The sequence below is a fragment of the Corvus moneduloides genome, chromosome 6, assembly GCF_009650955.1.
Source record: "Corvus moneduloides isolate bCorMon1 chromosome 6, bCorMon1.pri, whole genome shotgun sequence".
Taxonomy (NCBI): Eukaryota; Metazoa; Chordata; class Aves; order Passeriformes; family Corvidae; genus Corvus; species Corvus moneduloides.
Genome location: NC_045481.1, coordinates 31,159,183 through 31,186,623, shown reverse-complemented (window position 1 = coordinate 31,186,623; position 27,441 = coordinate 31,159,183). Strand labels below are relative to the sequence as shown.

General features: G+C 37.2%; 1 long non-coding RNA gene across 1 annotated transcript; it reads right to left on the bottom strand.

The window, feature by feature from the left end:
* Positions 1-235: 235 nt before the first annotated feature.
* Positions 236-27,371, bottom strand: LOC116446025. Its single transcript, XR_004240998.1, has 4 exons — positions 22,585-27,371; positions 19,444-19,572; positions 3,977-4,074; positions 236-3,407 (listed from the first exon to the last, which is right to left on the bottom strand). It is a non-coding gene; the product is annotated as an uncharacterized LOC116446025 (long non-coding RNA).
* Positions 27,372-27,441: the final 70 nt, after the last annotated feature.

Sequence of the window (27,441 nt, the reverse complement as noted above, 5' to 3'; positions counted from 1 at the left end):
TGGGGAACTGTTGGTTTTGGCTAGCAATTACTATGCAGCATACAGCCAGATCCTGAGCTCAGTGGCATGAGGATAAATCCAAAACTCAGAAGAAATGGCTTAAATACTCCAGCTTTACATCAAAGCAGTGTAGTCAGCATGACCTAACCACACAATAAACCATCTAAGACAAAGAAAAGCACTCTAAAATTATTTGTGCAAATGCTTGTGAAATTCTGAGGAGTATTTTCTGCTTTACATACTTTTCATTACTATTTACAACTATTTAAAGAAAGCTACCACTGTTGTCAAAGCAAATTAACTTGTTCTTTGAAAATCAATCTTCCTTTTTTTAGGTGTATACTGTATATCCTCACACATGTTTTTTTGCCAGTGATGGTTTGACACGTTTTTATCTCCATGAACAACAAAGCCATGTATAATTCCATGCAATTGTCTTTTAAGATATGAAGAGGGGAAAAAAACCATAATTTACAACACAAATATATTAGGTTTTTATATAAAAAGCATCACATGTATTGATCAAAATGACTTTCTTTACAATATTTGATGCTCAAAAGAGAACTAATTGTATTACATGTTATAAGTGCATATTATCCCATTCAAGCTGTGCCAAACAGGAAAATTGACAAGAAAGCTTCTACGTTAGAGTCATTCACCTCCAAATTGTAATCAGATAACAGTCTCTTTATACTGAAGTGATATTATTCGAAAGGACCTTTTCAGATACCTTTGAACAGGAGTTAGGAATATCTTTATTAATCTTTACGTAGATTAGAAACACCTTCCACATATATCTTGCATTTGTGTACCTCTAAGTTTCCAGATATATTTGTTAAGGATGCACAGTCTTTCAACATAATGAAACTGTTACTCGTATAATTCAAAAGCCTGAAGTAAGACAGTTAATCTAAAGCACATCCATACATACTTATAAACAGTACAGGATGAAAACAAAATTGTCGTGTATGCATACACAGCATATATTCTATAATAATCTCTTCCTAATCAGTTGTGCACTTTATGAAACAATGTAAGAGAAATGACAATGCTGTCATTTGTATATTCTCCCTCAGTTCTCTAATGGAAACCTTTTTTTTTTTCCTTGCCAACTCATTCCTGACAATGTTAATGATTCACTATAAAGCAGCTTCTGTGCTATGATTTGTGACATTCAGGCTGGTTAGATGGGAGGACTAGGCAGGTTTCTGGGGAGTGTTTTGGATGCAGAAATGCCTTGAAGATAGCACTTTATTATATTTAGGACAAGTATGACATCCCACTTCAAGGAATAGGCCCCTATACATATTGAGAAGGGATTTCTGTGGTTTAAGTGGGGAGGAGAAGGTTAGTTTAAAAGAATGCCTCTGTGTTTTTTGAGGCAACATAAAGATAGGAGGTAGAGAAATGGAGGCAGGAGGCAGAAGGATTATGGATAATGGAAGAATTTTGCCTGAGGGTATGTGCCTGCTTTGCCTATTCCTGTATAACTAGAATATTTATAATTCAAATACTTATCTTTAATAATTAAAAATGAAGGAATATTAAAGACAAAAGGTAGCGAATATTATGTACACATATGTAGGCATCATGCATTAAATCCCTACACTTGCAAAATATAGCAAGAGGTAGATTTAAAGGAGGTTAAAAAAGTGAATATTTTAAAATGTCTCAAAAAAAGAATTTCTAATTCACTCCCGTTCTGCCAGAAGTGATACCCCTTACTTCTTATTTTTACACATAACTAGTCATGGAGAGAGCCACTAAAAATACACTGCATGGTGGCTTGACATCAGCACATCAACAATTAAAAAGTGGATACAAATATTTCAGGTTTTCACAACCTTAAAAGTTTTGCTCATGATTTATGAAAACATCAGATTTGCCAGGGCAATTGCATTTTGCTTTTACAGGACACTTAGTTACATAGCTTAAGTAAACTGCTAGTTGCAGCAGAATGTAATATTCTACTACATGCAGTAGCACCCTCTGATCTGCTTTCCACAGACAGCAAAGAAACAAAGAAAAACAGCCATTGCTGTGGATAGGGAAGAGTGTTTGAAAAGAGAAAGAGACCTCAAATATGCCCTTAGGTATTATAAAGCTGTCAATTACAAGCAGAAAAACAATACAAAGGCTGCAACAAATAATTTATAAAGAGAAAATTATACAAATAAATAATAACAGAAATTAATCCGTTATCTTTGAATAATTTGGAAGATGCCGTTTCACATATTTTAAATTAACACAACAAAATCAAAAAGATTATAGTTGAATATATTTCAGAAACAGAAATCTTATACACCAAACCGTGAATAAATCAAAGATTGAAGTCAAATTACTCACTAAGGCTAAAGTAGTTCAATTTTGAAGTAGAATGCCTTTATGAAATTGAATTTATGGATGATAGGTTAAACTAATGCTTGAAAATCAGAGGTGTTAATATTTACACCTTTGCTCATTACAGCAAGGAAAAGACTAATGAAGAATTAGACATCCAAGTGTCTTTACTCTTCCATCAAACAGAGAAATCCGTGGCTGAACATTATTACAAGCTGACAATAATAAGAACTATTCTTTTATATACATATATGAAATAATGTCATATATAATGTAAGTTTTAAAACAGATGCTAAAACACCTGATGAGAAGTTTAATATATTTATGCTGGTACAAATTACAACTACTGAATGAGACTATTGAAATAATTTCTCCAAATGGAGGAAGCATTCATAAACTAAAAATATACCAGCAAATGTAGTGAAATGCTATTGTTGAAATATAGGTACATTCCATACAATCTACTTCATCAAATTCTGCAGATTCAGATCAACCATGTTATTTACTTGGGGCTTTTGATAGATGCCTGAAATATTACAGATCAAATAAACACATATGAAGATTGCTGTTTTTAAAGTATAAATGTCCAAACAAGAATTTTAATGTTTTTGGGGGTTGGTTGGTTGGTTTGGTTTGATTTTTTTTCCCTAGAAAATATCAGGAGTTTTTTCTTATGAACCACCACCTATCCCAGTCAATGAAGTGGTCTCATTGACTCCACTCAGTTTTAGGTTTGGCTCATTGGACAGAGAAACAGGACAAAAACTTTTATAGCATTTTAGGACTTAGAGTGTGAGTCTTAAAATTATCAGGAAAAGGCATCTAGTAATACAATGCCACCAGCATTATCTGCTCAATGCCAAGGTGACAAAGGCTTTATGTGGGACTGGGACTTGCTATACAGCACACAACACTGGTGAGGGTAATGGTAATGAATCAGTCATGGGACCCAGGAGAGCGAGTCTGCCAGCCCGATAGCAGTAACCTGAAAGGATCCCGTCTTTACCTTGCATCCACTGTGGCAGAGGCTCAAGGCAAGCAAAGGATAGGTTGTCTTTGCCCACATCCTGTCAACACAGGTTGATGATGATGAGTAATAGATGGGAAAGATATGTGATGCTTAATTAATTACATTTGACTGCTGTGCTCTTTTTTCTCTTTTTTTTATTTTTCCTTATTTTTTTTCTGTTTAATTTCTTTTTGCCATATGCATTTTAAGTTCCTAGTAATTACAAGCTTTTATTTTATTTTTGGAGACTGTTTTTTGAAGAAGACTTGTTGAAAGCAATTTTATACTAGTTTATCCAAATGCCAATATTGCCTGTTTATGAGTTTTGTATGGAGACAGTGGTGTGTTTGGAGGTTTGCACTTTAAAATAAACTTAATTTCTTCATTTATGCACATCTGCTCATTTGAAAAGCTATTATTATAAAGGAAAGGAAAGGATTTTTTTGAAAAATTGATACAGAACAACATAGTAGATCAAGTAGATCAGAAATGAAAAGCTGTTAGACGTCATTATATTTTTCCATCCAAACACAGCCCAGACCCCTTTCCTAAATTTGTATCTGCCTACTGAATACTTTAACCAGCCTTTCTGTATTTCATGCCATCTACTTCAGCCTAGAGAGATACCTCTAGTCCTTCTTCTTTCTGAGTACTTTTGCAATCATGACTTCTTCTAAAGAAAGCTCACTGCCAAGCTTCACCCTCATGGCTGCTCCAACATGCACCTACAAATACAAGAAAAGAGAATGAAAAGAAAAAAAAATTAGTAAAAAAAATGGGATTTGGTGTCTTGAAGTAAAAAGAAGGTTAAGTCCAAACAAACCCCCTCTTCCCAATATACAAACCTGTCTGGGCTAGGTTTGCCTTCTTCCTTTTTTTTTTTTTTTTAATTAGCCAAAATATTAAGGAATTAATGAGAGTAGAATGAAAAACCCAAGAAAATAAGCCTGTATCAACATGCACGCAGGAGGAATACGGGAGGTGAAGCAGTGTATCCATGAATGGAGTGAATATATAACTTGTCAACCAGCTGACGACAGGGACATGTTTGGATGCTTGAAAAGCATCCTGTCTATGATCACAGAAAGGAGGAACTCAGTAAGTACTGAACTAGACAGTGAGCATTTAGTAGCACAAAAGTGATTTTATCAATGCCACATAGGATTTCAGTGGAGTGACAGAGTAAGGAAGATGAGCAGTGGACTGCAGTATCTGTAGACTTCAGGAAAAACTCTGCTGTTAATATTCAGGACAATTATAAACTGCTGGCAAGCAGTTGGTAGCACTGGAACAAAAAATTATTGCTCTCTCAAAATTCTGTATTCTTTACCTGCTAAACCTGCCATCCTGTGAGTATTAAGCACTGCAAAAATTGTCTTCTGAAATATGCAGTATTTGTCTGTGTGAACCTTTTCCTATGCTTGATGGCCACTTTGTAACATTCATTTATGATACGCAAGGAGAAGATAACAACTTATTTTTAAAAAAGAGTAGCATAGCTTCTGCCTGAAGCTGAACATGCTCGACTTTGAAACACCTTTCATAATTACAACATGGAAAACACCTTCCTTTTAAAATTAGATGGTTACAGATGCAGCAGGTCGCTGTCTGTGTGAGTTCACCCAACTACATGTTCTCAGATATCTTCTAAAAAATTCAGCCTTATGAGGACGTGAATAAGCCTGCACTGAGATGGGTGCAGTCTGTTCCTGGAATTCCTCTTCAGTATTATCGCATCTTTTTTTCTCCATGTCATGCTGCTGGGTACAGAACAGGTGACGTGTATTTTAAGCTCTTCATCATGGCATTGAAAAGCTGTGGTCAAGTACCACTGAACAGAGACGTCCCAGAATATGAAAGTAAGTTGCTGAACATTGGATTTGCGTCCTCATTTTCGTAGTACAGCTGCTACAAGTGTTGGATCTATCCTCAGCGAAGTAGTTTGGTTCAGTAACATGTCAATGCCCCCAGCTGCTTTCCTGTGGCTTAGTAGTAGTAAATATTTTCATACTAAATCATACTCATATGAATATCATCTCTAGAAATGAACAAGAATATTGGTATACTCCTTTGGTTATCGAACTGTATGTATGAGGATAATCTTTGGTTTGGCAAAGAGGGTGGGGATCTGCTATGTCTGTACTTGAGCAGTGCTCATGAGAACTGGAAGCAGGGAGAAAATTACATGGCTATAAAGTTCTGTAAAATGATAAAATATATGGATAATAAGGAGGTAAAGGACCAGAATGCATGGATACAGGTAAGTGCAAACAAAAGTTCACTAACCACCTATTTGTAGATCAGTCCAGGTATGCCTAGCAAATTACATCCAAGCTGCAAAACAAATGTAATTCCCCACACTTTCAGGAGAATTGGTCTGCTCAGACTTAGTGCATATGACTGGCATGTATAAGGGTAGAGGGTATGAGAGTATGGATACCTACATATGTGTAGACAGATCCTCAGTTCATACACCAAATTTTATGCCAGAAACCACTGATGTCTAGAATAAAAATGAAGGAAATTGGCAGGACATCATGGATTCCAAGATATTTATAAACTTGGAAAGCTTTAACAATGTAAAGCTGTGTTAAGATGGAGCCAACTACTGAGAATGCTGGCAGCCTGGAAGCTAAAAAGCTCTGTATGTTCATCTATAGTTATGTTTGAGCATGTTTCAGCATATTTGTGCTGTTCTTGTAATATACTAAAACTCAAAGTATCTCTCTCAACCTGTCAAGAGCCAAGTCCATTGTTGCTTTTGGTAATAAATTTCTGTTTTTCCTTTTCACTATCTCACACCCAAACTCTTAATTAGTGCTGTGTTTGTATAGAAATTTAAATTACCTAAAAAATTATGTGTTGACCAACGGAACATAACAGGGCTTTCACAACTTCTGCATCACTTGTTCTTGATAAAGAGAAGAAAACTCCAAACTCTTAAATTAATGAAAATTATTTAATGTTATTATCATAACATTTAAACCAGCTTCTAAAAATAACACGCTAAAAAGCAGCTGAGTAATTATGGAAGCCTGTCCAATAGACAGCATACAGACACACACACTCGGGATCTTCCATGTGGTGACAAAACAGCTGAAGTATCTGGGAAGGCTTTAGGTTTGCATCTAAAGTGATGTTGCCCACGGCTAGAACACAGTGTATATGCTCAGACATGCAACTTTCATTCAAAACAGAATGTGTGTAGAGAATTAAGGCACCAAGAGACATGAAAAAAAATTAAAAATATTTAGTTGCCTGATTGCCAATGCTAGTCTGAGTAATAAACAAAATGTGTTAGATACACTAATTTATATAGAGCAATTATATATGATTAATACCACATCCAGTGAAATGATTCATATCACTGGAATGTTAAAATCACTGACTGTGAACTGTTAGGAAAGATAGGGAAACTACAGGAAAAGCAGTGGAAAATTTACACAAAAGATAACATTATTTGGTCTAAAACCATTGACAAAGAAAAAAAATATTTGCCATGCTTATTGATCAACATATTAAATGATAAATCTCAAGAGGGAGTAGTGGTGCAGAAGTTAGCAGCGGACTACCAGATTGAATTTAGGAAGAAGATGAACAGCTCTTTAAAAATCTGAGATGGCTAGGTAGAAAAATTGCATTGTGAGGATGCTAATCAGGAGTTATGTGCAGGAAATTTTACCCACTGAAAGATCCTTGAAGTCTTGAAAACTCTGGACAACCTTCTAATTAAAATATTTAAAGAAATTCAAGGAAGTTCTAGAAGTAACTTTGATCTTATGAATAAAGAACGATTTACCAACAGTTATCAAGGTATTAGTGGGCACAGTAAAACTTCCCATTTATATGCAAACAAGCTACAGTTGCATTCTGTAGTAAACCAGCCAGAAGTCTTTCAGGAGTGATATATCAGGTTGCATTTTTCTTTCCATCTTGTCTCATCTCTGAGTTAGGGGCTACCAGCTCTTGATGGTTTCAGAACCCAGTGGTAACTAAGAACAAGGAAACATTACCTTTCTCCAGATCTCGTGGCTTATCGTTCATGGGGCTGGACCAACCCTGCTGTATGACACTCTAAGCCTCTCCATTTATCAGTCACACTGCAACTGGCTGACCCCTGGTGCAGGAGACACACACATATGTACAGTTAAACCCACCTTTGAACAGATTTGAGAGGAATAGAGTGTTTAGAAATAGATACATATGATAACTGGGACCTGTTTAAAAAGAATTCATGGATTTCTGAAGAAGGGAGGGAGGGAGGGAGGGAGGGAGGGAGGGAGGGAGGGAGGGAGGGAGGGAGGGAGGAAGGAAGGAAGGAAGGAAGGAAGGAAGGAAGGAAGGAAGGAAGGAAGGAAGGAAGGAAGGAAGGAAGGAAGGAAGGAAGGAAGGAAGGAAGGAAGGAAGGAAGGAAGGAAGGAAGGAAGGAAGGAAGGAAGGAAGGAAGGAAGGAAGGAAGGAAGGAAGGAAGGAAGGAAGGAAGGAAGGAAGGAAGGAAGGAAGGAAGGAAGGAAGGAAGGAAGGAAGGAAGGAAGGAAGGAAGGAAGGAAGGAAGGAAGGAAGGAAGGAAGGAAGGAAGGAAGGAAGGAAGGAAGGAAGGAAGGAAGGAAGGAAGGAAGGAAGGAAGGAAGGAAGGAAGGAAGGAAGGAAGGAAGGAAAGGAAGGAAGGAAGGAAGGAAGGAAGGAAGGAAGGAAGGAAGGAAGGAAGGAAGGAAGGAAGGAAGGAAGGAAGGAAGGAAGGAAGGAAGGAAGGAAGGAAGGAAGGAAGGAAGGAAGGAAGGAAGGAAGGAAGGAAGGAAGGAAGGAAGGAATCTTAGCCGTAGAACAAAGAAGAAACTTGGTTTCAAAACTGAAAACTGTCTCAATCAGGAGTCAAATATTTTTAAATAATTAAATACCGAGGGGAAATGAGACATTGATTATAGTGGATAAAAATCAACAGCAGCAGAGCACAAATAACTGAAATATCTAAAAACTCTGTGTCCCATGGTGTTCATAAAAATATTACTGTTGGTTTTGTAGTATAAGAGAAGAAATAGTACCTAGTGATGACTGATGCCTTCTATGCAACAAATGTAAAATTATCAGTCTGCATAAGAGGAAGAAGGATTCAACAAATATTTATTTTCTGGAAAGATGGTACTTTTGCATTTCACAGAAAAGAAAAGTAATGTCCATTAGTAACAATACAGAGCACATTGTCTAAGATATTGTCTTAGAAACTCCACGAGATAATAACTGTTGGCAATTAACAAATCTTGAAAAAATTGTGCCAACATCCTAAAAAGAAAAGTCTACATGGCTCTAGCCTACACTGCTGACATGAATCCTGAATTAAGTAGTGGTAATAATGTGATGTAACCAGCGAAGAATTGAAGGTGATAGCATAATGTAGAGGAATGTGGTTGTGTGGAAAACACTCCATCTTCATCTGGTTTGGTGATAGTATTACAGGTTTGATTGTTAAATATACCTTCATCTGTTGTAGTCAGAATAAAAATCAATTTGTTTTCTTAGTGAAGATAAAATATAACAGATTACTAGATTATAGTCTTCAAACAACATGAAGAAGATATTCCTAATAATAAAAAAGATTTTAGTCCAACGCAGAAAGGCATGCTGTGAGTAGTTTGAAGATGTTGTTATATAAACTTCAGTTAGAAATATATATTAAAAGCTATGTTCATTAAGCTGTGGAACTATCTATTTGCAATCTTCAAAACAAAATGGGGCATTTCTCAAATGCACAGTATCTTAAACAGAAATGATGAGCATAGTGTAAAAGTTGGGTGACGCTTTCATCGATTGTCATGTCTTCTGGCCTTAAAATCTGTAAAACTCTCAGTTAAAGCAAAAAGAATTTTGCCATTGACTTCAGCAGGAATAGTTCTTTTATATGAATAACCTCATATAACTGAGGATAATAATTTAGGATTATTCAAGATAGAGCTAATGTCCAAATATTGAGCTCTTTGGATTTTGAAACCCATTTACAGATTTCAGAAGTTAAATTGTGTCCATATTTAAGGTTCCTTATTATTATTTACAAGTTACTGACTTCTCAACAGCAAGACCTATCAGGAGAAGTAAAAATATCTTTTAAAGGTAGAGAAAAAGACAGCCTCAGTGCACAAGAAATTTAAAACCACTCTGAACAGAACACTAGAAAATATACGACCAAGTACAATCCTGTTTCAGCATCAGGGAATGGGCAATATATCTGCTAAACAAGGGGCCAAGGTGTCTGCATTGATGCAGATGAACCCTGGTATCTCACACCTGTGACTTGCCTGTATTACCATCCTCTAACAATCGTGCGTCACAGCCTGGATGCATGAAGATAGGCCAGGAGATCTAGTCAATGAAAAGGACTCAAAATATTTACTTCAACATACAGTTTCTCCCTGAATGTTTCCCAAATTCAACAGAGAGTTGATGAGGCATTCTAACTCCAATAGTTCCATAACTTCAGAATTCAGTGTTGACACAGGGTCATCAGTTGGATTATAAAGCCCTTCTTTCCTGCATTTCCAAATGCAGGAAAAAACCTTTTATTCCTCTCTTCATCCTATTGTCAGACTCAGAAAAAACTGTATGTATTTTTGTAGTGCAGGAAGAGGTAAGAGAAAACTTTAACTAACATTTTATCCTGACTTTCTTTTAATAATAGTTATGGAAGTAGTAGTTGCTCTGTGCCAAATTACAGAGCACTGTTTGAATGAAATCTCTCTACCTAGGGATTCTTCCCACCTCTTCATATATTTGCATTTATCTTCCAAATCTATTTTAATGAGCTCTATATAAAAATGAGAGCTCATACTTCTCGAGCCTGATGAACAGGTAATTACTGTTTTGATTCCCATGAGAGGTCTTTGAAAACCCATCTTGTCATGGAAGTTAAGGGCATAATGTTTTAATTGTAGGTAGGAGAGTGGGGATAGTGCTTAAGCTGAATATCTACCATGTAACCATCGTCCAAAATATCTTTACACAAATGACCTATCAATTGTGATTCAGCTTTCACATGTATGTTAAAGTGAGGTTAGATTTTTCTGCCAGAGTCTTGATTATTCTTTCTCTGCTAAACTAAGAGCTGGTTTTAATATTTCTCTCTTTCATGATTTTTGAATCAGATAGAAAGTAGTATGCTCTATGGATCAAAATTTAGGTCCATTCTTAATTGATTATCTTATGGCAATTAAAAGGAACACCTACATTAATAAAGGCAGAAGAAAATTATCCTCTTCAACCTATTTTTTGGTGTTGATAAATTGCATTCAGGTAAAAATTTCATTCCTTCCTGTTCAAATGTGCCATGGGATTCTCATGTTGCTGGATATTGATCCAAAGATGACAGTTCCAAAAACTTTCCCCATATACCAGCTATCAGACAGCTAATGTACTGGGTGCACCCACAGATAATGGGGGCAGAAAATTCTGCCTGTCCTGAGGCACAGTGTCCCTGGGACCAGTGGTGCAAAGAGTCCAAATTTTCCACGGCTAATAGAGATTACCAGAATTGTTTCAATTCTATTTTTCCACAGAAAAAAGAAAAAAGAAAAAAAGCATTTTCAAGTCATTGTCAGGCAAGAACTGGGAACAGAAACCTGGCCAAAGAAGGGATTTGGGAGCCCAGCCTGGAAGGAGAGAAACTTCCAGCAGAGCCATGCATGTGACCTACCTCCTGGAAGAGCAGCTGGAAGTGGAGACTCCTCCAGTTAATTTTTTAGCTATCCATTGTTGATTAACACCCTCTTTTCTGAAATCACATTGTATCATCCCTAGTTTTTGGCAGATTAAAATAAATAAAACTGATTAAGAATTCATGTCAAGTTCATGACACCTGCTTAAGCAATAAAATTAAAAAGATTATTCCATTTAACCCTTTATAAAGAATAAAATAGTTGATCTTTATTTAATATTCTATTTCACTTCAAAATGTGTCTATTTTTAATTTTTGAGGGAAATAAATTTTCTTTTAAGTGAAGTGAAACAAAATGTTTTTCCTCAGATTAATAGGAACCTTTTGGTTGATCCAAAATGAATGTTTTTCAGTGTGCATTTTAGAAAGAAAAGAAATAATAATTTAGGTTTAAGTTGATCCAGAAGGTCTATTTTTTCAATCTTTTTCTAGCATGAAGCTGAAAAAAGTAATTTTACTTGCTCAGTTCTGTACAGAGGTACAAAAGGAGCCTGCTGGAGAGAGAGGTGCTCAGCATCCTTGAAAATCAGGACATTAAAATAATGGTTTTACCCTATTGATCTTAAAGAAAAAGGAAATTGTACAGTGAATATATTTAGAGATGATACCAAAATAGGAAGGACTGGAAATAGCAAACATCAGAGGAACTTAGAAAGCTTTAAAATGAATACAATTTAATGTGGGCAAATGTAAAATAATATACATGGAGAAAAATACTACCTGGCATAAAATCAAAGGAACATTCTATAGGAAGAACAGTAATGTGGAAACAATTTGGAATAAGAGATAACATATTGGACATGAGGTTTCAATTTAACGATGTTGCACAAGTAGCAGACCTGTTCATGAAAACAAAGAGATATGAATTTAGATTTTGATTAGCTTATTGCTAATGGTTGATGTGGTGTTCTACTTCTTATCATTAGCCAAATTCTGTGCTACTTGGAGAAGTCAATCTATTCAGAATATCCTTAAAATTTTTTTTGTGTTACATTACTTTTTTGTAAATAAATTTGTCTGCTGTTCTGTTCAGTATGCACAGCACGTGCCTTAGAGACACTCCAGGAAATGATGACAGAAACAAGTATTACAAGGTGTGATCTATTTTGCAAGAGGCTAAGGGTACTTCATGGTTAGAGCTTAAGGAAAAGAAGTTATGATAACAGTCTGTAAACATTTAAATGGCAATAGTCCAAAATGAGGGAAAGATGATTAACTGAGGTTGGAAATGGCTTGTTAAGGAACAATAACTTGAAAGGGGAGAGAAATGTGTATATAAAAATTAAAAACAAAATGTAAGTTACAAGGACAATGAGATGAAGGCAAAATTTACCTTAGAAGTAGTTAATGCATCATATTTACATGTGCTTCAAAGGAGATTTGATAAAACCACAAAGGCTTTTACAGAAGACAAGCTTTCCTTGTAGGGCATTGGACTATTATACCTAGATGATCTTTTTCACTTGTTCCAGACTTGAAGTAGTTTGTGATTTGCTGTGCTTCTTTTAAAATTTCTAAATTTCAGATTCCTTTTTGCATTTAAGAAGATGGGTATGTTTTTGCTTTGTTAATATTTTTCCAGTTCAAGATGGTAAGTCTTGACCTGGAAAAATAGCAGGGCTGGCAGGCACTGTTGGGTTTATCTGGTTTGGAATTTCTGCTGGGATCTTCAGATACCTCCTTGACCAAGCACAACAGGTGAGCATCTGAAACCCCCAAGTCCAAGACTGACAGTCGCAGAACCTTGACGGTTTTGTTAGTAGGTGTTTCAGTTAATGAATCACTCTGCCTCAAGAAAGACTTTCAGAGCTTCTTCAGACACAAGAACGCAGCTCAGAGCAAGTTAACTTTCATTTCACACCTTCAAGGGGTTTTGTGCAACAGTACATAATTTTTATTTCCAAATAAATATTGAGTTTCTGAAGAACAAGACAACAGTCAGGGATTAAAATTAAAAATCATTTTTAAAAAGTAAGAAAAATTTTTCAGGTTTCTTACCCATAATACCCCTGCTCAATCCAAGCCTTGCCTATAGGGATTTTAAGATAGAAATCACATGGCTAATATTAAAATCTTGTTAAAGGATTAGAGGCCATGTCCTGAGCCAGGGTAAATTGAATACAGCTCCATTGATTTCAGCACAGCTTTACCCTTTCCCAGCACTTGAGGATCTGACCATAAAAATATCTTGGGCTGGTTTATTACAAGAATGGATAGGTATGTTCACACTTGATTTCTGGCTCTAAGGTTTCTTGACTTGTTATAGTTGTCCAGTTCTTGGTAAACTGAAATAAAAAATGACATGCAGAGTTTGATACTTGAAACTGCTTTGCAAGGTAGGAAATGCAAGAAGGAAACTTGCCAAGCAAAGTTGTGTTGGCTCATTTTTATGCATTATGCCACACATTTTAATTGCGTATGCATACACTTCTTTAAAAAAGCTATTGCCCCACTTTGTGTATTGGCTGCAATGAGGATCCTGTTCAATATTTTCTTTTATCTTTTCCACTCCATGTGTGGGTCCCTGCCTAAGGTATAATACTGCCATCCAAACCTTACATAAAATACACAAATTATTCATATCTTCATGAGCTTTTCCATAGTGACTCATTAATTATTTTTATTGCATCTTATGTGAAAAATATTATAATTACCTGTTCACAGATGAGAGAACTGAGAGAGGAAAGGAGCATGGCCAGTTTTGGGCCACAAAGCAGACCAGTGGCAGGCCCAGGGCTCCTGGCTCCCAGCTTGTATTTATTTCTTCCCAAAAGGAGAGGGCTAGCCATATTCACAGCTTCCAGTTCATGTACTGACACCTGTGAAAGCTATTCCAGAAGTCAAGACAAAAATACTGCAATGGGGGCATTCAATTAATCACAAAGACAGTGGTCACCTGTAAAAATACTGCTTAATGCTACTTACAGAATTTCTGAGATAGCAACAAATATAAACTTTCAGAGTCTACAGCTTAACCACTTGATCATACTTCCTGTTTATGAAATCTCTTATTTTATACAACTTTTTTCTCTTTACACAACATGATGTGGGGCTTCCAGCAACAGGCCTCTTTGTAGCATGAGGAATCTTTGACAAGCATCTGGGTTTGTCATGTTCAAAGTCTGAAAATAATGTGAATTTGTCATTATTCATGAATGTGTATTTTAATTGCTTTAAAATTAATTCTTGAATTTCTGAGTCTCTGGACTGTGGCACCATCTTGCAAAAGTATGAAGTAATGTGTAAACAACCTTGCTTATATACTGGAACCCCAGGTCCTTCTATATAAGCAAGTTCCATCCTACTTCATTAATAATATACAACAATAATATGCAGTGTAAGAGGACAGATTCACGACAGATTATTTCACAGTCTATCAGACACACACATCTCAAAGAAATTGTTGGTCTGGTTTTTTCCTGGAAACCCAGTTAAGAGCTGGTGTATCTAAAAGCTTTTTGTTTATTTAAAATGTGTTTATTTATATACCCAAATTAAAGTATATGGAAGTGTTATTTTCATGCTATTTAATCTCAACATTTTTTTGATAATAGAAAGTTATACAGTCATGGATTATATCAGTCTTCTGAGAGACTCATTTAATATTGTCCATTATAAGGTATTGACACTTCTTCGAGGTGGAGATTGAAGAGTTTCCCTGCAAGAGTATCAAGAGGACCTGTGTATTCATTTGAGCACTGATGTTGGATCCACCAGGATCCTATTTTGTCTTAGCCTACTCCTCAGAGCTTTCGTAAGAAACTAACAGAGACAGAGATATATTTAAATGTAAGGTTGCATCTCTTTTTCACCTGGGAATATGAGCTCTCCTCTGTTAGAAGTATGAGAGTGCTGAATATCATGAGAAAGACTGTGTTTACAGTACTTTTCTCTGGAACTAGAACTGAAAATGTCACAAGATCCAAGAAGAAGCATGTGCTTGGGAAATTTTCAGTCCAAAGGTGCAGATTAAAGAGCTTCAGGACTTTTTCTAAAAAGCTTCTGGGTAAGCAGATGAATTCTAACTTGCATACCACATCTTGTAAGGTTAAAGCTGGAGGACTGGGAATAGTTTAGACTCTTTGGTCACATTGATCTCACCAGCACAAGAAGATGAATCTCAAGTGCATAGGAGATTTAGCTGTTATGCGGCAATGCAGTTTCTCCAGATATTGTATTTCAGCAATGAACCTCTCTAGGTGTTGGGTTATCAAAATGGATATTCAGGAGTTTTCTAGACAGCTCTACTTAGACAGGAATCTCTTCATCTACCAATTCAGATTTTTTAATTTTTTTTTTTTATCCTAAACCTTTTGAAAGGAAGGCCACATGAGACAGATAATATGTTGTAGCCCTCAGGTAGAGTAAAGGATGCACAGCAACCACCTTAGAAGCAGGGACACTAGACAGATGGATGGACATATATACTCTTACAAATATGAGCTATGCTACCATAGCTCTACTAATCTAAAGGTCAGAAAGCTAAGAGCAATCCAGAACATTGACTTGGTTGTGGATGCTCCTCCCCAGAGGACATGTTTTTCAGGACTCTGTGAAATCAGGTTGGCAGTTTATGAAAGATGTAATCTTGCTCCCACATGTCTCATGCAAAACCACAGGAAACAATATTCATGTTCTTCACACCAGAAGTCAAGACACACATAATCAAGCTCCATATAGTCACTTACTATAAAATGTAGTCAGGAGGCTTTGGCTTTTTTTCTGTGGTCAAACAATATGTATGAACAAGCCTACTGACTTTTTTTTTTTCACCTGTTAAAATGATTTCTCATTGTCACCATCACGGAGGTGTTTTCATGATTCACCCCTCAAAAAGCTGCTTTTCTGAGCACATTCTCCTTTCTGATGGGTAGCAATTGTACATTGCAATCCTTCTGCGTAGGTGCTTAATATTAAAATGGGATTGTACTGTCCTGTACTGTAACGGTACTGTAGTACTGTTTCCTCTCTTATAATCTACTTCTCTTTTTCTTTTTTTTACCATTTTACACTTCCCTTACACTAATATAAATGCACCAAAATGCAAAAGTAGAGTCTGATCAGAACTCATTCTCCAATGGGCAATTTACATTCTCTCTTTTGCAACTGCTATATTTAGCAATTGTTAGAGAAAATAAGAAAAGTGAAATTGCTGAACAAACATGATTGAAGCCTGATTACAGCAAAAAACTAGATTATTGTGTAGGGCTGATTTTTTAGAATATGTGCCCCTTTCAAATTCTAAAAATGTATGTCTATTTTAGACGTTTGTAAGGCATTTGGCAAGCACTGCTCAGAAGATGATATTGAAATTTAATTTTAAATGTTTGAAAAACTTAGTTTAGGTCAGAAATGGAAACCTATCTGAAGAGATCAGCCTCTGCTTGGTCGGACAAATCTCAAAACATGCAGACAACAGGAACTAATTTCTGGCAATTTCCACTACTGTGAACTTAGATAAGACAGGGTAAATGTCATGTAAAGTATAAATTACATGACACTGGCAAAGCCTAAGGTCCAGTTTAGTTGACTAAACCCATTGCATGGCAATTTTGTTTATTGCCTGTCCAGAGAACACCAGTTCTAACATCTAATATTAATGCTTAAAAATCGCTGTTATTTTGGGCGTGGTCTTAAGCTCTCAGTTCTGTATCCACAAATCTAAAAGACCTGATATACTTCCAAGAACAAAGGTGAAAGAATCTACATATCCAGATCATGATCTTTCTTCATATCAATCCCTTTTTCACATTATCCTTCTGTCTCAGGATTTTATATGAAAACTCTGGAAATCTTGAGGGCTCCTAAAGAGAAAATGTAGAGAGGAACCTCTTGGAAGGGACAAAATGTGAGATGTAGCTTCCTCTGATTCATCCAAATCTGTTTTGGAAAACACGAATCCCAGGAAATAGCCAGGGGCTAGGGAAGCTTGAGAATGAATATGGATGTAGCATCACTGCCAAAAGATGGACTGAGGTGCCAAGAACTTAGAGCACAGGTGAACACCTGCGATCTATCTCCTGGTTCTGAACCCTGGAATCCAGCATGTCTGGGACATTACTCCAATCTGTTCTGCCAGAGAGCAAGGAAAGGGTAAGACTCACCTGTGCTGGAACAGTTCAGGAGCCTTTTCTACATGGAAATCCTGTGGGAAATATTGTCCCTTTAGCCTCTTCTGTAGGGTTTTTACTGCTGAAGGGGACAATCAGGCCCAGACATATTACATATAGATTATCCACTTAATCTCATTTCAACAATTCTCTCCTCCTGCACTTATTCCAAACACACAAATGTATCTTCTTTTGACTGCTGTGTAAAAGGATGTCCCCTTTCACTGCATTAATGCCTAACCTCCAACCATCAAGTTTTCCCTATAAAATAAAAGGGAAGTATATTTGATGCAGGAAATTGCAAATAAATTAAACTCTGCATCAGATAAATAAATTTTTAAATGGCTGCTAGCTATTGATTTACTTTCTGACCAGATCTCTCTGGCTCAGAAGTTAATTTCCATGTTTGGTGGGGAGTACTCTTTAAACCCTAGAGTTAGACTACTACACTAGGGAAATTTCTCCCAAATTTTTAGTGGTTTTAGAAGTGATTTGCCATTACAATTTTAAAAGTGTTTGGAATTGCTGTTTAGGCTTCACTCTGTTGTTATTAGCTAAGAACAGTCTGAATTTTTTGGTGCTTGTTCTAAACAAGGACTTGAACTGGCTTTTGAGCAAGAATTCAAGAGCCCATATTAAGAAGTAATCACACTCCTGGGAGCTTTGAGTGGTACTGAACCTCTGAGTTCACAGCTTTCCACATTGTTCCCGGTGTTCCCAGGAATTTGATCATATTTCACTGAAAGAAGAGGTGTATCTTAAAGATGCTGCTCTTAAGCCCTAAACTCATGCAACCTTTGATAGGATCAAATTGCAAGCATTTTAACATAGTGCAGATATTTATGAATTTGTGTCCAATAGACAGGTTCAGCCACTGAGTAATGTAATGCACAGGCTTTCAGACTTTCTAGGTAATAATGTCAATACTATTGACAGTAATATGGTTCAGCATTAGGTCTTCAAGTAAATTTCTGTTACGTTATAACATCTGTTAACACGCAAGCTTCAAATTTCAACCTGTATCCACATTTCTTTTGGTGAATATTTTTATAATACATCCAGAGTAATTTTATAGCATAGATGACTGTGATCAAGCACCTGTAGCTCTCTAAAAGTCTTCTATTGTAAACTCAGCAATTTTGTGGTATTAACAGCTTTTCTATTAAAAAAAAAAAAGAAAAAAAAAAACAAAGGGAAAAGACAGAAAAAGCCTTCTGTATCTTCTGTATGATGAAAAGGACAGTTTTGTTTTAACTACCCTGAAAGCACTTAGGTAACTGCATTTCAATGGGCATAGATGCAAGGTTTCTGTTAAATAACAGCTGCATTTCCTGGAGGGGAGGTCCGTTTAACAGCAAAAAAAAGTTTCTAGAGTAGACATTTAGCTCTGCTTTCTCCAGTAGATGTCACTTGCAGTACATAATAATTCATGTAAAGAAGTCAGAGTTTATAGAAATGCATTGTTTTCCCTGAAATATGCAACTAAATTAAAAAGCCATTTTAGTGCCCTGTGTATGTAGTAAGTTTGGCATTTGGTTTATTTTAACAGATGGCATTGAAATAACAAAAGGTAAAGCATTTTTTCCCAATTGATCAGGGAGGATTATGTCTCTTTCTCCTGTGATTTGAAATAACAGAAGGACACAAATATACTTGTTGACACATGTGAGGTCTGGGTCACACATGATCTAATATTGTATTGACAAGTAGTTTTTGGCAATTGCTAGACTTACGCTAAAGAGAAAATATATTATGTAATTATTTTTTTATTTCAGAAACATTAACAATTGGGATTAAATTTAGGAGGGAAAACCCATAGAACACAAGCCCCAAAAGCAGAGCTGTTTTCTTGTATCAACAGAGGAGAACTTGTGGATATATTACATATTTAAGGGAAACTGTCATGTGTTACAGTTGATTAGAAATGTAAGCAACGTTCTAGGAAGATTTTACTTGATTTCTAATAATTTTTAATCTATTTCTTTTATTATAACTATAGCATAACTACACTGTCTTCAGTCAGATCACTATGGACTTATTTACATGCAAAACCAGCATTTTCAGGCCCCTGGGGCCTCAGGCATACACTGTGAGCTCACAGTCGCTGCTGATGGTAAATTATCAACAAATATTCACTTTGTGTTAACTTACATCATTTTCCTTGTCTCCAACTGGTACTGCCAGCCAAGACTACATTATAGAATTTAGGTGCTGGTTGCTCATTTGCTGGCTGATCACAGTGTTTGATGTTTCTTCTTTGTAGCCATCCCTCCTCTGCTTACCTTAGCAGTTCTTCCTTTCACCAGGTATGAGATTGCTATACTGCTGTATTCATTTCCATTCCACTCTCCATTGCATGGATGAGTTGGCCAGTTTTGAACTTTAGTCTTCTCCCGTTCTCTTCCTGGATTCTGATAACAGACCCACAGAAAATCCCAACACAGATTGACTTAGAGAGAGGAATAAAAACTAGCTATGCTATCTTCTCACATTGTTCCCATCTCACTCCCCTATCTCCCCCAGGCAACCACACGCAGATACAATTTTGAGAGTTTTCAGAAGGAATGCCAAGAAGGCAGGAGCCACAGAGATTTGAACATAAGGTCCACTTTTACACCTTTGTTCTCTCCCAGTTGAACAATTCAAAGGTGGATAAACCATGTCCTGCTCATGACAGGCTTTGAGAACCCTACCATGGCAGAGTAGTGGGGATAGTTAAAGCTTTGTTCCTCACCGCCAAAGAAACCTGCGGTACATTGTAAGTGAAAGGAGTAAAAGCCTAGAAATACAATAGAAATACATTTTTCCCCAAAATGCAGCTGAAGGTGACTATTGCATGGGAAACTTGAAACCAGCTGCAGCAAATTTGGTCTTACTGAGAGCTACCTGCTGTCTTTGTTTTTCTGCACAAGGGGAGGAAAGGACATGGGAGACAAAGATAGACAGCCAAAGGTGATGATGAAGAAAAACTATTAGAGAGCATCCCAAGGAGGCCAATAAAGATGGTGCAGGGCCTTAAGGTGAAGCCATATGAGGAGTGGCTGAGGTCACTTGGTCTGTTCAGCCTGGAGGAGACTGAGGGGAGACCCCATTGCAGTTACAGCTTCCTTGTGAGGGGAAGAGGAGGGGCAGGCACTGATCTCTTCTCTCTGGTGACCAGTGACAGGACCCGAGGGAATGGCCTGAAGTTGTGTCAGGGGAGGTTTAGGTTGGATATTAAGGAAAGGTTCTTCACCCAGAGGGGGGTTGGGCACTGGAACGGGCTCCCCAGGGCAGTGGTCACAGCACCAGCCTGACAGAGCTCAAGAAGCATTTGGACAACACTCTCAGGCACATGGTGTGACTCTTGAGGATGCAGGAGTTGGACTCAATGATCCTGATGTGTCCCTTCCAGCTCAGCTTATTCTCTGATTCTGAAAAAATGCAAGCTTTCAAAAGGTGTGTTTACACTCCTGAACCTGGGAAAAGGTGTACAGAAGTGTATAAATCTAGATCACATCCAGGGAGCGAAGTCTCCCTTTGCTTGATTTGATAATTCGTAACAGAGATGTGGCATTCATGTGGTCTAATATGCATTGCCTGCTTTAGGTCACATATAATGTACTTGGTTTGTAAATGTTTATATCCTAATTCACAGGCCAGAAATCAGTATCAATAGGCTTAAAGAAGGGCTTATAAATTACCGGTAGAGGCAGTGGGTTGGAAAGATACAGAAAACTCCACAAAGAGCAAGGCAGAGAAAGAAATCTGGGAAGGAATTAGTAGGTAAAATCCTGATTAATTTTATCAGGTTTCTGGGTACTGTAGAGAGTCATGCTCTTTGGTTGTGATAATTTTAGCTCACTTTTTTCCATTTTCTTCAGGAAAAAGGAATTTGCCAGAAAATAAAAATAACCCAATCCTTTGAAACTTTCACCTGACACAGGCTGTTGGTATTCTGCTGAGCTGAAGAATGGTCTGTAACACCATTGACCTATTTACATAAGTAATGCAATACCTAGTCAAAGCTGACTCTATCCAGGACAGCCACATTTTTTTCAGCAGCATTCATATTACACGGTGATGCATGCAATGTAAGTCCGAAAAGTTTGGAAGAGTGTTAGTGTTTATTTCCTTTACTTTTAGGCACACACAAGTTGTTTTTGACAATAATTTGTAATGTAAAGAAATGATAATTTCTCATTTAAATGAAGATGTTCTTTACTGAAAATGCACAAGGTTATAAACAGGCAAACAAAACTTGTGGTATCATGTAATCTAAAGACAGAGATTTGAACAGGGATTACAAAGTTAATGTATTGGGCATATACTAGTACCTCACATCAGAGGATCTCTTATTCTCTTAGTAATTCCATGTCACAGAACCACAAAGCCATTTATTGTGAGCTTCCTTTTATAGGTATGGAGGGATGCATATAATTCACCTCTGATAAACCTGGCCAGTCACAGTGAGAGAGCCAGAAGGAAATCTAAGACTTGATTTCAAGATCTCTGTTAAGCCCAAGGGGTAACTTTCCCCTTCACTCTTGCTAAGGGGAGATTAGTTTGTCTCCGCAGATTAGGAAAGTTGAAGGGAATGTTCCTGAAAAAGCAGTCCAATCTTTCACATTCCTGAGTTACTCTTTCTAACTTATCTATTGTTTATTCATGCTGAGAAATACACAGATTTAAAGAATTTATTGCAGAAAGCTCTCTGAATTCAAGCATGGCACATACAGGTATCTTTTGATACTGTGATGGCATGAGAGATATGTTAGTTTCTGACAAGCTCATGTAGGGGATCGGGCAGGACATAAGGTTATCCCTTTCCTAAGTTATTCGACATCTGGTTTTTTCCTTTTACAGTGTTTTGACAAGAGTTAATTGCCAGCTTCATTCAAGTAAGTGGATGGTTTTAAAGGCAGCACTGCAAGAAGTCATGTGCTTCTTCTTATAGAAGCAGAGTACCCTATGCCGTTTCCAAAAGGATATCCCTGCTTGATTTTGCCGTCAGTAGTGGTAAATGTATACATTTAGCTTCACTTGACCTGGTGAAGCTTCATCTGTCATGCCAGAGAGTAAGGATGGCACATTGGATGCAAAAGTCATTGAAGAAAGGGAATTGGTTAGTATATTAGAGTGAGTGTTAAGTAATCAAAATATAAACCCTTAGGGGAAAACAAACATCCTGGAGTAATTTTAAATGGGCAGATTTCTTCTGGAAGTTTTGCCTTTTGGTTCTGTGTTCTCATCAACATTTTAAACAATTGAATTTCAAATATCCACAGAACTCACAATAAGATGGGAGACCCAATACTTTATTGATGTTTACAGCTAGAAAAATTAAGAAGCTCTGAGTTAAATGGTCAGGCTGGCCATCCTTCAAGTGATCATTCTTTTAAATCCCTGTGCTCCAGCAATTTGCTCTGAGACTTGCAACTTACCTGATTCCCACTTTGGAGAGCTAAATTGTCTGAAATAAGTAGATAATCTCCACTGGCTGTGATTTTATGACAGGACTTTCATTGGCAGGTGAGTCTTCTACTGAAATCAAATGAAGTGAGTAATTATTCTATTTTGCAGTATTGCTATTCAGGTATTGTTGACAACTGAATTTTTTGTCATACTAAGCAACACAACACAGGAGATTGGGTACTCAAAGGAAACTATAATTCTCCTGGGGGGAAAAATTAAAAAATGATATCTGGTCACTTTATACACATCAAGCCTCCAGGTACCTGCTGAATTGCAAAAAAATAACACATTCAAAAAGGATATTTATGTGTCCCTTCCTCACTACATGTGCAGTATTTTTCTCCTGTGTCACAAAAACTGTAACCACAATTTACAAGTATATGCACAATCAAATTGCTATTGATTTAGCAATGCCTTTCTTTGATGTCCCTTGCCTTAACCTCATTTATAAACCTGTTTTGCATTATTTCAAACTGTCAATGATTTGTGACTCATGAATATTCAAATCTAATTTGCACTTACCTTTTTTGCATGCATGCTTACTTGTAATTTGTCTCATTTGCCCTTTGTTTTGTGTTTATTTTCAGGTTATTTAGTGAAGTAAACTCTGTTTTTAAAGTAATAGCATCGAGTTAAACACAAGTTGTGTAATTCTCACCTTAGTAGAGTCTTATATCACTGCAACTCCATTAACTTCACTAGAGTTTCTCCTGCTTAAGTGAAGAGAAAGAGGTCCATGAACTATTTCTGACTGTTTTTTCTTTGTGTTCACATCAACATTATTTAGCATGTTTCATTGGAATTGCAATGGCCTTATTTAGTATTTCGTTCAGAAAGAAATATCAAGACTAAACTGTCTAATCCTAGTACTTCAGACTTCAGGAGAGTTCAGATTTTCAGATCTGAGTGAAAATTAAGTTGTTCCTCTGACTTAAAACACTTTATTACCAGGGGAAAAAAATATTTCATTTTACTTATTTTTGTGGTAAATCCAGTAGAATAAATTTCCAACTAAAGAATACAGTACAATAATATACCACTTCCCAGGAAAACCTCCACGTAACAAGTATACTAATTGCAGCACAGTGGGTCCAAAATCCCATTCTTCTCATGCTTTTTAATCTAAAAAAAGGTCTGTTAAACTTTTAGGTGCCTGAGGAAAGTTGGGCCAAGATATTTGTATGTTTTTTCCCATTTATGGAGGATTGTGTCATGAGAGCAATGACTCTCTCAAATACTAAGAATCTTGCTAGATTTTTATTTCAGGAACAGTTACCATGAACATATCGGCTGCAGACAGGACCTCCTTCAATGAATCAAGTCTGGAAACAACAACAAAATGAAATTTGCTTTTGGATCAAAAAATATGATCTTACTTGAGTAACAAAAGCCATTTGCCAGGGAAAGTGATCTGAAGTTAAACCAGGAGCAGGGGGAAGAAAGCCAACTGATGATTTTCCATAATGTTTGAAAGCTGAAATCAACCTACAGTGGCAAAACTGGTCGTTCCTGGGTTCATGCTGCAACCCTAGCTGCAAAGCAGCTGTAGGGGGTTCAGATGGGTCTTGTTTTGATCATGTTTGTGACCATACATGTGAACATTAAAGGAAACAGGATTTTTCTTTGAACAAATATTAGATTAATGCATTTCTTTTATGGACCAAATCCTGCTTCTAATGGAAGGGAAGCAGGATCAGGCTGTCAGTGAATACCTGTACAAAACAAAAGTATGCAGAAACAGGAATATTTCTTGGGCACTTTTCTTATTCATTTAGTCTCCTAAATAATCTCAAACAACCTTTTGGGAAATAGAGCAAGTGTGAGAGGTAATCAGTAGCGTATCAAGAGTAATGAAATTAAAAGCCCAAATGAACATATTGTGAATGACTGGAAACTGTTTGCCTAAGCTCTTCTTGGTCAATGTTTTGAAGCAAAATGAAGTAAAATTCCCTCATCTGATGTGGGGTTCCCAACTGGGAATAAGAGATCTGAGCCCAGAAAATATAGCTGCATTCATCCAAGAGTTCATTTCAAATGAATAGTGTCATCATCTCTTCCATAAAAGAGAAAAATATTTCAAATGTTTATTTTTAGCTTGGCACATGAATAATAGAAATAAAAGGATCTGAGTATTTGGTGTGAAACAATTCTTTTAAAAAAATCTCAATATATGGGTTAATAATTACATATTAGTGGAGCTTTTTTCTTAGTAGTGCCAGTACCATGCTTTTAAATGACAAGTCTCAGCTGTTGTGAAGTCCAAGGTAGTTGCGTGCCCTGAAACACCCAAGAAATAGTATTATCCAGTATGACATATGCCTAGATATGTTTTATTATGATCATAATATAGCCTAAAGATAAGAATACAGAACAATCACTTGTGTGTTGTTTTTTCAATGCTGTTTATGTTTCTCTGCATCAAAGAAAATCTTCTGCTAGAGCTATTTGTATCATTGATTAATAGAACTATTGGTGATGGTTTATAAATGCACGAGACAAGTTTTAAATTTAGCACGTACTTTAAAAATGAAATCTATTAGTACATTAACTTGATCATGTTTCATCACTGAAAAGCCAGTTCATCTTGAAAAATGCTTTCGAAAAAGCAGAATGTACCACCATGACACGAGAGATACTTAAAATATCATACAAAAGCTGAGGCTGTGAATCACGAAAGTATGAATTAAAGGACTGATGTTTTCTTGTTTTCTGAGGGTTTACTGGAAGGGTGGTGACTGTCCACATTTACTATCAGTATGACCTAGAAAGTTGAGTACTTCACACCTCCAGATTTGGCATCCTGCAAAAGTACTTTGCAGAATCCTGCCTTCATCCACATTGTCCTTCAGTCAATGGGACTTGGGGACAGGTTTGGAGTTGATACTGAAGACTGTCAGCATGGAAAACATTGTTGACAGAGATTCTCAGCACTGAGGTGTTTTTCTATGAACTTGTGGTCCCCTTAATAGGTGAGGTGTATAGAATGATTGGCAGCCCTTCTGGTCAGTGAGAATTAAAACTGGTGACACGTGTGTCTAGTCTTTTGGAGCTATTTGCTGCACAGCCACATAGTGTAGCACAATTTCCTTTCTAATGTACTAACATTAAGGTCAGTGGTGATACAGCATAGATGAGTTTTGCTTTTTGGGCTCTTGGCTATCTGTGATAGGAAAATCATGGTGAGTAGAAGTATGTAAACATAGTAAGACAGTTAGATGTACCCTTTAGACACAGGGCCTATTATCTGGAATTAAGACCAGTCTCTGCCCTTTAACACATTACCAAGGAGAATATCCCATCTAATTCACCATAAATAAAAATTCCTAGATCCTTTTATTCTAACATGGAAAACACAGTGATGTCTGAGAACTTGTTAAGCCTAGATGTTATCCCTCTGTTTCCTCTTCATTCTCCTGTGGGGACCATTCTTTCCTGTGGGAACGGGATCTTCTCTGCAGTGGTACTGCGAATCACTGTGCTCAACCTGACAAATGGAAGAATAAGATTTTCAAAATTATGAGCAACAGAGGGAAAAAATAAAATTAGAACAAACATGAAGGATTTACCTTCATAAAATAGTATGTATTAACAACTCTGTGTTCCCTAACTTACCTTATACCTGAGTTTCATTGCCTTCCATTAGTGAGGTAATTAATTTAGCAGGAGAGATGAAAGGAGCTAAAGAGATGACAGCAGACATGGGTGAGAAAGAAGTCAAATGTAGGTCTGTAATGGTGGGCAGTGGAAAAGTGTTTTCGACATGCATTTTGTAAATGTTAAGAGAGTGTAAAGGACTGAAAACAGAGGAGTGTGAGATGTGGTGCCTTTTCTGCTGTTTCATCCAGGGTTGTGTCCTGGCTATTTATAAAAGGAAGGGCAAAGTCCTGCAATCCAAGGCAACATGTCTAATCTTCTTCTGTAGCTTTGACCACATACAGTGAAGGGTTAATCTAAAACCCCCTAAACTAAAATGCTTCCTGCTTGGGTGGAAAATATATATATACCTAAGGCTTTTTAAGAGAAATGTTGTACCCAAGAACTGTTTTGTGAGCTGGGAGTGCTGTACTGAACCTCTGGGGCAAATGTTTGCATTGAATTGTTGAAAGAGACTGAGATTGGCAACGCCACCCTGCCCTTGGCTAATGAGCCTTCCCCGAGAGAATATCAAGTGCAATTACCTTTCAGGGAATAACAACATACCAAAGAACCATGGACCCTGCAGAGAAAAACGAAACACACATTCGTAGGTAGAACCTGCTATGAATCAGCATTAATTATCCAACAGAGGGAATGGGGTTGCAATAAGTCTCAGTTCCCAACTCACACCATAGATCATAGCAAACATGAACTACTTATAGAAAAAACATTTGCAAAGTTCAGCTTGCCCTAACCCCCCTCCTTTCCGCATACACTTCTGCACTCGAGTTGTGCTTGAGGGCTGCGCTTCTGAAACAACTTTCCTGACCCATGGTTTGGAGGCGACTGGAGAGGCAATAAAAGAGGGCTGGTGGCATTGAGTGAGGCTCCTGAACGTCAGCAGTACAGTGAGGCTGACGCAAGGACTCATTCGAGGTTTCACAGGTGCCGACGTGGCCGAGGACACTAGGCCTGCCTCAGAAGTGCTCGCGGAGGTCGGACTACGGGCCAGCCGCCTGCCTTTGGCCGCAGAGCCGGGGAAACCGTCCCCCCGCGGCTGGGTGTCCCGGCGAAGACAAAGAGGGAGAACCGTCCCGGGAGACGGGGTTTTTGCTGCGCACATTCCGGAGAAGGAGACCGAGGGAGAAGGCGGGAAGGCCGTATATTTTGGGTTGAGTTAGCGGGACAAC